The sequence below is a fragment of the Furipterus horrens genome, unplaced genomic scaffold (genome assembly GCF_987537825.1).
Source record: "Furipterus horrens unplaced genomic scaffold, mFurHor1.1.pri manual_scaffold_3, whole genome shotgun sequence".
NCBI lineage: Eukaryota > Metazoa > Chordata > Mammalia > Chiroptera > Furipteridae > Furipterus > Furipterus horrens.
This window is the reverse complement of record NW_028327173.1, coordinates 41,120,256-41,130,520: the sequence shown is the minus strand read 5'-3', so window position 1 is coordinate 41,130,520 and position 10,265 is coordinate 41,120,256. Positions and strand designations below refer to the sequence as shown.

The window sequence follows — 10,265 nt, the reverse complement described above, 5'->3', positions numbered from 1 at the left end:
GTTCAATGATGTTATTTGCTAGCTGTATGAATTTCAGCAAGTCACACATTTTTCTGAACCCTGGTCTCCTCATCCAGTGAACATCAAGTACCATATCTGTGTTACAAGTTGTTGTGTGAATCAAATGAGGTAGCACATATAAACTTATTGAGCACACAACAGTTATTCCAAAATGTGTTTTTGAAACTGTGGACACAAGTATAATCTTCTTGGACTCTACCCTCCTTGATTGCTCGACAAATGTTCCCTCCTCCCTTTTATTCCTCCTCTTCAATGTCCTCCTAGATTATAAATGCAGGCTGAATCTACCCTCTCAGACACATAAGAGACATGTGTGAGTAGGCCGGAAGACCTTTAAGAAAAGACCAATATTTGCATATCTATTATGACTACTCACTGTTCGACTTGTTTCATTACAATTTCTATTTGGATAATACATAAGGTCAATACTGTCACTGTTCTGGAAAATTCACTTTTTATTAAAGCAAAATGCATTGTATTTATAGAGATAACACCTTAAATGCTACGAGAAAAGGTGCACCAATTGCGCCAGTTCCCTTGGAGGGGCAAGTTTACATGCTCCGTGTTTTATCATGTGTTATGAGGAGAGGGATCTGTACCTGTGTTGATGTGTCTCAAGTGTTATCCTTTGGCTGAACTTGAAATATGTCAGATATCTTGACCATCCCTCCTTATAGGCCAAATAGCACTGAGATAACCATATTGAGAAGAGAACACCAAACAAAACTAATAAAGCTTTCTTCTCTGCTCCCAAAGTCAGCTTGTCCCCATTGCATCCCTATCAGTCTCCCCATGAGCAGTTTGCTTGTCCGTCCCTTTGGCTATGACCTACGAGATAACAGGTATAATGCCTGGCACATACTAGAAACTCCATAGATATTTGTTGAATGAGTGGACATAAATGCCCAACACAAAGCAAGAACTTGGTCATTGTTGAATTGTTTTTCTCTTAAGTAGATAAAGTAGAATAATGAGTGAAAACTATACATAGACTTTACATCAGGAAATCTTGAATTCAGATCTTGGTTTTTATCACTTATTTGATATGTGGTAATTTCTTTAACTAAGTGAAATTCAGTTTCCTTTTTTATTAAACAAAAGGAATAGTTGTTATGATTATCCTTTTATAGTTCCTGGCACTTAGTAGATAAAATGCATTATAATTCCAATTTCCTTCACTTCTTTCTTTTTGACTAACAAAGAAGGAAGTAGAATTGTTGGTATTTTCTTACTTATCATTCTGTTCTGCCCATGTTAAGAAATATAATTAAAATATGGAAAATATTTTCATGTACATATTTTGTTGTATTTTCTACAAAAGCTTTGACTTCTGTTCTCCCCACCCCCTCCACTAATTTCAAACTCAATAAACAACTGACCAGCCTTGTTACTTTGCTATAGTGAAGTCTGGGGTTCCTAATTCAGTAGTCTTACAGACTACTAACTAATGTCAAGGTAGCAGTGGGGTTCTCTAGCTATTTTTAATATGTCATAAGGCCTAAGGGAAATGAAACATTTTCCTATTTTAAGATTTCATGTGCTAACTCAAGTGTCAAATCTATGTGCGTTTTCTGGAATGAAATCAACTCAAAATTGTAACCTTGGTTATCTCCTGGTGATCAAAACCTCTAAAAGTGTTTTAATGTATTTTGAGTCATTAAAACATTGAGAATATAATTTACTTATATCTTAAAAATGAAGTTTATTTCATAAACTAAGTATTTTAAAACATGGAATTTATGAAGTGAGCATAAATAAAGGGGTCTTTGGGAAAAGAGGTATTGACATTTCCTAGTGTAGATCCAGTTTTGTAGCATTGCCTGGTGCCAGAGAGTATACTTATGTACACTCCAATGTACACCTCCTGGCATTGTGCAATGTTTTGGTCTTGTAAACATTTTTTTTCTGATAACCTCTTGCTATTTTCCTGGGATGAGATAGAAAGAGCAAAATTTGGAGAACTGGAACTGGCATCTACTAGCTGCTGTCCTTGATCAAGTCTTTCAACTCCAAGTGTAAGTTTACTCATCCCTGTGTGGTGGGTGGTTCTTTCCTCTAGAAGCCTTAGCAGTATACCTAATCTCTGTTTACTCAGAGTCTGAGTACATTGGCAGGCGACTAATTCTACGTCTTTGGCAGTATGTTTCAATCTTTAATAAACATTTATTATTACTGCTAGTAGGAATCCTGGGTTGCAGACTTTACGTCAGGTACAGCACTTTGAAGAAGACATCAGCATGTATACTCAGACCACCATTCCCTTATACTATGCCCCCAGCTCAGACTAATTTACGAGGAGGCAGGGAGGTATTTGGGCACAAGAGAAAAAATGGAGGTTTCTGGAGAGGAAATCAGTGCTTCCTGTGTGCATCCACTGGAAGACATGCTTGCTCTGTGCTATCAGACAGAGAGTCAGGTCAGACAGACACAGGTTTGGGATAAGTGGGTCGCCTGTGCAGGCAAACATGTGGCATCCCTTCAAATTGATGGTTTTAAATTTGAGGCTGGGGCTACAAGGGGGAGGAGTGGAGAAGGAGAACCGTTACAGGAGTGGTCAGTGGCTCTTCATTCGTCCTGAGCAATTCCGTATTTCCCCTCTGTCCCTTAACCTGCATGCCTACCCTACTGGCTTCCTCACTCACCCCCCCTCTGGGAAAAGCCCTGTAGTTACCCAGACTCACTGTCTTTAGAAGTGTTCATCCAGTAAGCCTCTAGTAGTCTTTTTAGGGGTCTTAACAGCCCCCACCTTTTGCCAAGAAGATGAAAATTGACCTTCCTGCTTCATCGCACAAGCATCTGGCCAATCTAAAATTCTCTTGAACTCTAGCTGTGTTGTCTAGTGTGGCCCCTGCACTCAGAGTTGTCACAGATGAGAATGAAAGGGACAAGAGCTATTTCAGCCTATGCCTGCTGCCCCTACCCCTGGTGTTTCTGGGATGTTTCTTGTACTTGACTCTGAGGTAGGGACCATGATTATGTGAGGGGCTTGTGCAAGAATACTGCTTAAGCTTCAGCGGTTAGTCCATGTCTTTAAATGGATACCTGTACCCTTGAAGCCGTCCGGTCCCTGTGTAGGGCTAGAGAACTTCTTTTTGGACAGGGTTCACAGAGCTGCTGCCAAAAATTGATACTGGCAATACTTTTCCCAATGAGCACTGGCTCAGGCCCACTGGCCTGCATCTTTGGATGTGGGAACATGATTCAGGTACAGGCACCAGAGCAATTCCGGCACTGAAGAAACCAGACTGGGTACGCTCCATGGAACTAAGGGAAAAGCAGGGTCTCATGCTAAGGAGCAACCCAGGAGCTCAGATACTTAAACCAAGACCAAAGACCCTAGCATTATCAGCATCCTGATTGTTAGGTAGCTTTGCTCTGAGAAATCACCCGAGACCATTCTAGGATTAAACAACCGATTTGTTGAAGGAAGAAGGGAGAGGGGATTGGAGAGAAGAGGAAACTCCCAGACCAACTCCAGGGCCCATAGGAGCAGGAGGAAAGGGGAAGCAGGAGGAGGAAAGGAAGAGAGTGGAGACTCCGGGTCACCCACACCTGCCTGTAGAAATTGCCTGTTTGGGAGTTTGCAGGCACTGTCTCCACACTTTGCCAAACACATGTTTTGGTTAGGGTGAGTTTACCCATCAACACACTCAGCAGGTTATTTGCATCTCCCTGCTTTTCCCCTACCAGGCCAGTCAATATATTGTGCTAGGTCCATCAACATTTCTTCTGAGAATGAGCCAAGTCCATTTTTATTTCCTATGGGAGAGACTAGGCCCAGGTTAATTTGCATATGGTTCATTTGCATACATCAAAAGTCTGGGTGGGCAGTCCAGCTGCCGCCATGTTCTGACACTAATGTCATGTGCCATTAAGCTCCTGGGCTCACAGACTTCTCCTGAGAAGGAACAGTATAAATTTCCAAAGACTTGGGTGGGGCCAGAACTGCAGGTGGTATACACACTATCCCCTTTGAGATGAGAAGGCCTGCGGGATGGGAGCCAGGTAATCCCACTCAGAACCCTGTTCTGAGATCACCTCTTCCATGAAACTTCCCCAGATGAAGTACACTTCAGTCTCTTGAATGACATCTTGACAATTAAAATCAGGGTCAGGCATACTTTCCGAAGTATCCTGCCAAGTCTTCCTTTGTTCATTCCCACTAAGGCTCTGAAAACCTCTTAGGGGTGGCATGCCAAAGATTTCATTTTTTCACTTTAATTTAGGATTTTGTATGCCAATAAAACATTCCAATACATGCAACATCTCAATGTAGGGTAAAGCAAAAATCACTATAAAACCACAACATTAGAACCACAAAATAAAAATGATGGATTATTGAATCCAAAGACCTCATTTTTAACAAGATAGGGAAACTGGGGCTCCAAGAAAATAAGGGTGTTGCCTGAGATCTCATAACTAAGTGGGGGGGAGACCTATATGAGAGCCCACTTAATCTTTAATTTTCTTTTTACTATAACACCGCCTTTTTTAAAAGCAATTTTGAGCTTTACACAATAGAACATCTGCCGTCAACACCAAGAAAACAAAAATCTGAACAAAATAAAAAGAGGTTTTTTTGGGGGGAGGGTGTTGGTAAACCTAGACATGGATTTCTCTAGCCCTCTAGCCTCATGTGATTTAACCAATTCCAAGGGAATGCTTGTGGTCTGATGGAAAGAATATAGACTTCCTTGGACATCTCATTGACTGAGTTTGGGTTCAGTTCAGCCACTCGATTTTGTAGTGTTGAGTACATTATTTAACTTCTCTGATCTTCAGTTTAAAGGTAAATAGGGAAAAATAATAACCTCATAGAAATGTTAGGGGGTGAACTCCTCAGGGTTTTGTAGGGAACAGCATTCATGTTTGGTGGTGCAATAAATGAAATGTATTTATTTTTTATTTATCGAGTTTATTGGGCTGACATTGGTTAATAAACTTATATAGGTTTCAGGGTACAATTCTATAATACATCATCTGTATATTATATTGTGTGTTCACCACCCAAGTCAAGTCTCCTTTCATCACCATTTATCCCCCTTTTACCTCTTCTACCTCCCCCGACTCCCTTTCCCTTTGGTAATCACCATACTGTTGTCTGTGTCTGAGTTTTTTTTTTTCTTTTTTTTTCTTAATCCCTTCATGTTTTTACCTAGCACACCATCCCCCTGCCCTCTGAGATCTGCGAGTCTGTTTTCTGTATCTATGCTTATTGGTTTATTTTGTTTATCAGGTTTCACATATAAGTGAAATCATATGGTATTTATCTTCCCCTGACTGGCTTATTTCACTTAGCATAATTTTCTACATATCCATCCTAGCAGTCACAAAGACTAAGGTTACCTTCTTTTTTATGACTTAGTAGTATTCCATTGGGTAAATTTACTACAGGTTTTTGATCCACTCATCTACTGATGGGCACTTAGGCTGCTTCCAGATCTTGGCTATTGTAAATAATGCTGCAGTGAATGTAGGGGTGCATATATTTTTTCAAATTAATGGAATTTAATATGAATTGGTAGCAAAATGTTAGAAGGACCAACACAGCAACCTGGGGATGGTGAGGCAATTCCAGGACTGGAAAGTATAGAAAACCACTAAACTACAGGCAGTGTTAGCAGATCCCTAGAACTGGAACCCAGCAGGAGCAGCGACCTTGGAGGATGACTATTCCTAGGGGTAGTCAGGTAGGAGGAACTAGAGTTACTGGGGAGGCTCCCAGACAGGAGCTCAGATAATGGTTTCAAGTACTGACCTTTGGGAGCTGGAGCCTGGAGGAGAAGCAGCCACTTCAGAGACTGCCCAAAGCAAAGGGGGCAAAGTGAAAAATGCTCTGACTTCTCTTTTCCTACCTCCTTCCACTCTGCTCCCATTGCCTCCAATTGGCTAAATGTTGCCTTTTGGCAAGGGAGTCTTGGATGTGTAGTTGTCTGGGGTTAGCCTCTCTGAGACAGAGAGTGGACCAGGAAAGGGTAAAATGGAGCTAGGGGCAAACAGGAGTTAAATGATTTCCTGCATATAAATTACCTAGCACTGTGCACTGAGGGTGGATCTTCTCTCCCTTGTGGTGCAATTACTGTACTCCAGGACACCTGATTAAGCATCAGGTGATTGTCCTTTCTAGCTGGCTTAGAAATATTTTGGTCTGGATATGTTAACTCCCAATCCACTGCCCATGTGCACCTTATTCATAGTAGTCATCATCATTCTCATGCTCATCCTCATCACCATCACCATTATCTTGTAGGCTTTAAAAAGTGTCTTTCTATCACATATTTAATGTTCAAACCAACCCAGTGAATCATATAGTGAAACATTGAATAGATGATAAAATTGAGGCATAAAATGGTTAGGTAAGCTGCCCCAAGTCAAACAGTTGTATGTGGCTGACTTAAGTTTGAATTGCAATCTGATTCTTAAGTTTAGTCCTTTCACCTAAAGATTGTTGTCTGCTGTACCAATGTGTCCAGTGATTCTTGGGTTTTAAAAGGTTTCATGTGATATTTCATCTTTTCCTTCTAACAGGCAGTTACTATTGTTTTCCCTTATTTCTACATGAGAATACTGAGGTCCAGTGAGGTTCAATGACTGCCCATTGTCACGAAACTCATTAGTAAGAGGTTCTAGGGTGGGGACAGTATTTTTTTTTTTTGTAACCCAATGAGCTTCTCATCATTAGAGTTAATTAAACTAGAATGAATGCCTACATAGACTTGGTGGTTGGAAAGAATCATTGCATTTCAAAGGGCTTTCTCTGGAACCCCAAGTTTCTGAAGAAGGTCATTGATTTAGAGAAACTCCATTTTCATCTATTTCCTGTATTGAGTTACCATGTAAGGTATTTGAAAAAAAAAAAAGGTTGCAATGTTTTCAAACAAAAGCAAGTTGACTCTACTCACTAAATGACCTTCAAAGTCCTTTTTTTCACTGATTCTGCAACATCATGAATTAACAAACACCAACACACACTGCTATTGAAACTGCAATATGGGGATCCTATGCAGAGGACCGGATCCTCTCATAAAAGCTGAATAAACAACTATTTTGAGTTCAGTGGGTGACGGCACAGGGGCCTTCATTTCCGCTTCTAGCCAAGGAAAATTTTGATCAGCCTGCCTGCTGCCTGCCCATTCATCTGCGGCAGGAAATGGATTTAGCGTCTATATGGGCCGGACTCCCATATTTATCATCCAGTTAGGCCTAATCAAAATGTTTTCCATTTCACCTGGTAAGTGCAAAGGGCTCAGAGGAGGGTCTGAGTGATGGCGGTGGGGCCCCATCGCTTTCTCATCACTGAGTTGCAGTTGTTAAAAGTCCCATTTCTCCTTCGTGTCTCACTCGCAGCTGAGACAGGCAATTTCTCCCGCCCCTCCCCCAACTTCCTCTGCTCCCTACAAGCTGCTCTCGGCAGCAGCAAAAATCTATGGAATTGACCCCAGAGGGGGAGGGAGGAAGGGCAGATTATGACCCCAAGGAAGGCTAAGGTCAGAGGGGAAACTCAGAACTGATAGATGAAATGAACCTTGGAGCAGGAGCCTCCTTGGATAATGAGGGGCTGTAACCTCCTGGGATGGGGCAAAGATCCTTAAGAGGTCCTCTTAAGTATGGGGGGGGCCGGAGGAGGGGGATTGGACTATCTCTGGTCCCTTGGGTAAAGGGGAGGTGGGGGAAGGGGCTGCTGATTAGATGAAAATGTGACAGTCATGCAAAGCTCCCAGTGGGATTTATGCATCCTTTGCAAAGATGCCTGGAAGAGGGTACTTGACAGCCCCCATTAGAGGAGGAAAAATGGAGAACATTAAGTCTTGTTCTGTTAGGGGAACCCCTCGGGACTGGGGGATGGGGGTGCCCCTGCTGAATTCATTACTGACGGAGCCCTGTTTTCATAAGAAAAACAAATAATGCAGAAATTTCTCCACTTTGATGCAGCAAATTCTGATTTGGGCTACACCGGGATGGAATATCCCCTTGTGGCTGTCAGTATCCAGAAGCAGACATAAGTATTTTCCTTTGCAGGATGTTATAGGTGGCATAGGAGAGGTGGGAAAAAAAGGAGCTTGAAGTTGAGTTGGGTTCACCTGGGAAATGGGTTATTCTAAGTAGTAGTGAAATAAAACTACTGAGATAGACAAAGCAATGTGGTCCTTGTTTCAGGGTGATGGAGAGCCATGCACATCTTTTTAGCAGGGCAGTAACAAGATCAGAACTATGCTTTTGAAGATCTCTGACAGCCAAGTGGAAAGTGGGCTAAAGGGACTGAATGGGACTTTCCCCCCTTTTTATTTCACTGATAAGCAAATGCATCTATTAGGCACTAGGCTGGGAGTCCTTAGGACAATAGTCACAGTAGTAGTGTAAGGGAAAGGTTGAGATTCCTATCTTAATAGAGGAAGGATAGTGAGAGAGTGGTAGAGAATCATAATATTCTGAGTATTTAGATAAGAGCCTACCTTGTACTCAACACTGTATGTCTATCACCTCCTTTAACCCTTGCAACCCTCCTGCAAGGTAGGTATTGATATTAATATAGCCTGTTACAGATGAGAAAACGGGCTCAGCGATGTTAATTAACCTCTCAACATGACTTTAACGAATGCATACAGTTTTTCATTTGCTGGGAGAATAAAAAGATCTTTCTCTTCGGTTCACTCGCCCCAGCTTGCCATCTTTTTTCCTCTTGTGACATGGGGTTTTATATCCAGAAGGACTTTTTAGATCCTCTAGCCCTCCTTTCCCGCTCTGTAGAAGACTGAGGCAGGAAGTACGGGCAGACCCAACTCAGGTCTGTGTTCTCTATTCTGCCAAATGGCCTCTCCTTCTCAGTTGTCATATGAGTGCTCCTCTCATCTGAAGCTCATACCACACTCCCAGCAGACGGGAAATTGACTTAGAGCAATTATGTTTCTGGAGCCGTTTGAGACGAAGTGATTGTCAAGAATCCCATCCCATCTTTGCCCTACCCACCTCCTGCATTGAGGCACCAATTTATCTCTCATCCCTTTTTGTCTCTGATGCTCAATGACCCCCCTTAATCTTTATCACAAAGTATCACCTTGATGTGCTCCTCTAAATCACCTACTATGTGCTCAGAAGTTCCCTTCTATAACATCAAGTAATTTAATCCCTACAACAGCCTCATGAGCTGAATGACATTGTTTTGACAGGTGAGAAAACTGGGGCTCAGAGAGGTTAAATGATTTGCCTACAGTCACATCCCTAGGAGGTGGCACAGTAGGATTCAAACTGACACTGATCTCATTCCAAAGCCTCTTTCATGAAAAGGGGACCTCCTCTTGTTTTTATGCCCTTTTATTATTGAGCAAACATTTTTGAGTGCCCATTTCTGTCAACTACAGTGAGTGACAAGCACCAGAGACCTGCCCCGAAGGTAAGAGATTCATTCTGTATCCTCACTGAAGCTCTAAAAGGAAGAATACAGGTGAAACAGCAATGTTTCTATTTCTTTTTTTTCTTTTTTTTTTTTTTTTGCATTGGCACTAACCTGGTGACTGACTATGCCATAGAGGGCCACAGTCAGTGAGTAAGGCCAGCAATTGCTCTTCGAGGACTCTAGCACACTAAGGCAATAGCTGATACCCAAGCGTCACTCTAGCCTCAATAATGTTTCTATTTCTGTTGTGTCCGCTGCACTTGACAGTTCACAAAGCATTTTATATCCACCTTCTTAGTGTATCTACACCAAAGAAACACAGAATTCCTGTCCCTCCCTTCCCATGTAGAAGACAGTCAAGCGAAGCAGCAAACAGACTCACAGAGGTGTGGTGGAGTGTAGGCCACACAGCTGGTGCTGCTGTCTGATTTCTTGCTCACTGCTCTTCACATAGCTCAACATGGTTTCTTTCTCCCCCTCTCCCTTTTTGTCAGCAAAACCTGACCGTTCCATTCATTCTTGTGGAAACTTTCTCCATTGTCTCCCTTGAAGCTATAAGCTGACATGACATCTTGTTCTTCCTCATTCTAAATCAGCCTGTTTATAGTCACACTCTTCATACCTTGGATCCCTCACATGGCCTTCTTTTCTCCTTTAGGTTTTGTGTGACTTGAATGACCCCCTGCAAACCATTCTGCTCCATTTCAAAGTGGAAGCCTAAGGAACTAGATCAGGTCCAAAGTACATAAGCTTGGTTCTCCTTTCAACTCTCCATCCATCCACCTATATGTCCATCCATCTGTCTATTCTCCCTTCTTGCTCTTTCTTTCCTTCATTCCCTTCCTCTATT

At 42.1% G+C, this 10,265-nt stretch overlaps 1 non-coding gene across 1 annotated transcript; it reads right to left on the bottom strand.

The window, feature by feature from the left end:
* Positions 1 to 9,513: 9,513 nt before the first annotated feature.
* Positions 9,514 to 9,644, bottom strand: LOC150014980 (small nucleolar RNA SNORA3/SNORA45 family). The gene has a single exon (XR_016510297.1). It is a non-coding gene; the product is annotated as a small nucleolar RNA SNORA3/SNORA45 family (small nucleolar RNA).
* Between the last annotated feature and the right edge of the window lie 621 nt (positions 9,645 to 10,265).